Source organism: Portunus trituberculatus, chromosome 38 (assembly GCF_017591435.1).
Source record: "Portunus trituberculatus isolate SZX2019 chromosome 38, ASM1759143v1, whole genome shotgun sequence".
Classification (NCBI taxonomy): domain Eukaryota; kingdom Metazoa; phylum Arthropoda; class Malacostraca; order Decapoda; family Portunidae; genus Portunus; species Portunus trituberculatus.
In genome coordinates this window covers 6566662-6571268 of record NC_059292.1, presented here as the reverse complement: position 1 = coordinate 6571268, position 4607 = coordinate 6566662, and positions in this window count along the sequence as shown.

The window sequence follows — 4607 nt, the reverse complement described above, 5'->3', positions numbered from 1 at the left end:
TAACGTCTGGCTGTCTCGTCAGACACTGCAGCAGATAAAACAGTGAAATACACACACACATTTGGTAGTGTATGTGTGTGTGTGTGTGTGTGTGTGTGTGTGTGTGTGTGTGTGTGTGTGTGTGTTTGGGAAGGTTCATCTGTTGTATCAGAAAGCCAGTATTTCCCCCCGGCGCTATACAAATATTACCACACTGGCTGAGACGTCTTACCTTTGTGAGTCGCATGTGAGTGTTGTGAATAACGTGCAAAGCATCTGTTAAAAAGAAAAAAAAACATTCGGAGACAAGTTACAGCGTCTGGTCGTGGCTTACGTTCACCCTCTAATCTAACTTGTTTCATGCAAAGTTTTAAACAGTTTTGTCAGTAGGTATGAAGTCTGCGTGCGAAACTAATCCAGCAATGCACGAGGAGCCTTGTTGTGTCTCCAGGTGTCACGTGATGGATCATACGAGACTGCATGCATCATTCCTCTCCTTCTAATTTCCTGCTGATCAGTAAATGATGACGTACAAGACACATGTGTAATCGATGATACTGTTTGTTTAGTGCATTGCAATAATAACCTCATAAAGTGAAATGAAAAAGAGGAACAATGGTGAATATGAGGTTGATTAGTTTAGGTTTATGGTTCGTCGGTCCATGGCCTTTCCAGTAGTCTTTCTGCATGAGCCGCCACACCCTACCCGTGAGTACAACCTTGTTTGATCCATATTGGTAATGATGTCGACCACGCACTTGTATTTATTCTTAACACTACGATGTCGACCACGCCCTCCTTTGGCCACACAGGGAATGAATATAAACAAAACGGGCTCGCATTAGTGATAATATGGCTGAAATAAAGCGTAGCCTCTTTCCGTAAAGATGTGAACTCATAAACGCCATGCGTGGTTCCTCCATACCATAGAGTGACTTCGACGCTTTTAATGTACGTCACGAAAAAAGAAAGAAAGCAAATAAAGCATTGGCAATGTGAGACATATATGAGTGTGTATGATAAACGTGTTCTCTTTTGTTTTGTAGTTTATTTGAGTATGTTGGCACGGCACAGGAATAGAGGGAGCAGCATTATCATATCTTGGCTGGTGTTCATGCAACGTTGCCTAAGATTCTCGTAAGCCTTGCTACTCCCTTCGTCGTGTCTTGAATGTTGATGGAGCACATTATAGTTTTAGTTCAGGTTTTGTTACAGGTTAAAATCTCACGGCAGATGGTTAACACAACACATACAAACGGTAAAGAGAGAGAGAGAGAGAGAGAGAGAGAGAGAGAGAGAGAGAGAGAGAAACATGATTCCGTAGTCACACATTGTATTCGCTGTCCTAGAACCTGTCCACGCTACGTTCATCTACTCACCTCATTCACATTCAGGGTCTGATTGAAGAGTAGGCAGCTGCTTCTTGTAATTCTCACCAGATACCAAACCCATTTCACCCAAAAACCCGCTGAAGTGGTACAAGGAGGCCTGTGATATTCGACCTCCACCTCGCTCTGTGTCCCGAGCGACTCAGCAGAAACAAAGGGGAAAAATGTAGCACATCTTGCTCTGGCGTCCTAAGTGATGACCGCCATTGTGTGAGGCCAGTTGAAGAAAATCCTGAGCAGTTGTTTGGAAGCGACACATGGGCTGCTGTTGTGGCTGTCACGAGGCGCCTGATTCAGACCCGCCCCATCTGGTACCGCTGGCGTTGGTGCTACACCGGTTGCACCCAGGAACATACACAACACCACTACACTCACACCTTCCTGCCCAGGCTTCTCCACGCGGCTAACGCAACGGAAAGTTCACCACTTAATGTTGTACTTTTTTTAGTGTAATTTTCGTTTACTATTGAAGATCTGTGGCTGATTATTTGTTGGTTATAGCAATGTTTAGATTTTTTTTTTTTTGACAAGCCCAGATAATTGTAATTTATAGTAGCTTTAATTCACGTAAATGCGAAAGAAACACCAGTTATTGTAATCAAATATTTTGTGGTAAAATTAGGGAAAACAATTACTGAGGACCTGCAGCAAGACACCCTTATTCACTGAATTGGAAGTTAATTGATGTACTATTATTAAACAAACCCTTCGTAAACTCTGTTGGAATTAATTTAATTGCTCATGACATTACACAAGCTATTAGGATTTATCTCATTAATTTAGAATTCTGCTAAGTGATTAAATAAGCGTGGGAACTGACCCTGGCTCACTGCCCTCACCGTCATGTAAATAGTTACCGGTATCTCATGAATCCTGATGCCACCTTCGCTTGGCCTTTGACGCTGGATTTATGTCAACCCGTAGCGTTCCTCTCTATAAACCTTCATTTAGATTTTGTTATTTTTTTTAATATAAACACATACGTAAAGAAAGATTATATATTCTGGAACTCCCTGCCTGTGTCCGTATTTCCAACTTCCTATGACTTGACTTCATTCAAGAGGGAGGTTTCAAGACATTTGTCCCTGTCCTTTGACTAATTCTATCGGAGACTGGCAACTTTTTCTTTATATGTTTATTGCTCGTGGCCAGTCCACCTCTCTTAACATAAGAAAAGAACAGTTGACTTGAACTATTCACTTGTACTGTTTCCGAGTAGCAGTGGTGGTGGTGGTGGTGGTGGTGGTGGGAGTGATTGTATCGTTATGGCTACGCGAAAATTTGCAATCAATGAATCCGATGAAGCAACATCGAAAAACCGACTGTTTTTTTTCATATTTCCTGTCATATGTACTCTCCTGGCTCTCTGTTTTCATGTAGATAGTCTGCAACCAACCATTTCCTCATTCCTTTACCTTACACAGCGACACTCGTTACTAATCTCACCCCAATCTATCAGCGCTTGGATACAACCTTCCAACACCACCACTCTATCTGCCTGCAAGCTGTTCTTCCTCCCCTCTCATATACGCACACACATCCCATTACTCAATCACGTCCCTAATCATAATTCCGTCAAGTAATTATATTCTCTCCTCGTAATTCCAGTTCCCAATGATCTGCCATGGCTGACGCTGCACCAAGTGGCGTTAAGGATCAGATGAGAACAAAGAGCGTTATTATGTATGCTGTACTTGACGACCTGCTCCTCACCAGTGCCCTACTCCTACTCCTGCTGTGTATACGTGTCTCTACCCCTTTCCTACCTCTCCTGACTCTCTCATTTACTCTTTAAGGCACGTCTGCATTCACCCCACGCCTCTCATTAACTATGCTGCCACAGTACTTTAAACTACTTGGTGGAACAGCTCGCTTCCAGACCTAAATTAACATTCTTGATGGTGTGTTTTCCTATCTCGCCCTTTCTCTACAACGTTTTCTCTCATTTTCATTGCATTTGCAGTTTTTATTTCTTGCAGTACCCTTTCAAGTAACATTTTCTTTATTTTAAAATACTGACGGCCGTTTTTCTAGCCTTTCTCGTAAATGGTCTCTCTCTCTCTCTCTCTCTCTCTCTCTCTCTCTCTCTCTCTCTCTCTCTCTCTCTCTCTCTCTCTCTCTCTCTCTCTCTCTCTCTCTCTCTCTCTCTCTCTCTCTCTCTCTCTCTCTCTCTCTCTCTCTCTCTCTCTCTCTCTCATATTTAAATGTATTCGTTCCTTTCCATGAACCTTTTCCCAGTGCCACTCTGCAAGTTAATGTTCTGTCGCGCACGTCACGTCACATTTATTACCCTCACGCTGCTGCTACTGCCTCGTCCCTCTTCCCGCCTCCGTCACGTCATGTACTTTTCTCTCTCGCAGTTTAATGAATGTGGTAATACCTGAGCTTTGAAACATAATCTACTCTTCCTCGCTCGTGCTTTCAATCCTGAGTCTGTTCCAATCCTCACTTTTTATATCAGGATTCTCTATATAGTAAAAGTGGGTATTCTCTCTCTCTCTCTCTCTCTCTCTCTCTCTCTCTCTCTCTCTCTCTCTCTCTCTCTCTCTCTCTCTCTCTCTCTCTCTCTCTCTCTCTCTCTCTCTCTCTCTCTCTCTCTCTCTCTCTCTCTCTCTCTCTCTCTCTCTCTCTCTCTCTCTCTCTCTCTCTCTCTCTCTCTCTCTCTCTCTCTCTCTCTCTCTCTCTCTCTCTCTCTCTCTCTCTCTCTCTCTCTCTCTCTCTCTCTCTCTCTCTCTCTCTCTCTCTCTCTCTCTCTCTCTTTTTTTTTTTTTTTATTTAAACAAAACTTAATACAAAGGAACATGTACCCAAAGGCGCACTGTCGTGTGCTACCTATTCTAAGGGTACTACAATCTATTTCTCTACAATATTTACAAGACTTAAAAATAGATAATATACAAGATGGTCAGCATGTAAATGGAGCACTATTCGTTTCACTTCACTAGCACTATTCACGCACTGCACTACACTGAGTGTCACGTCACAAAGAGTGTCAGAGGAGTTGGCAGTGTCTGTCTCCACTTATGTGCCATCAGTTTGACACTGTGTGTTCATCTCCTGGACGTGAGGCACCGCGGCCGTGAACAAGTTCCACATCCTGGAGACGCGTCCTGCGAAGGTGCGTTGATGCTGACACCCGTGGGATCGCGGCACCTCTACGGCGTCACCACCATTGAGCACCGTTCTCGTGCTCCGTGCGGTGACTCTTAGAGGATGACGCAGCCCTGCCAGATGTGGCAC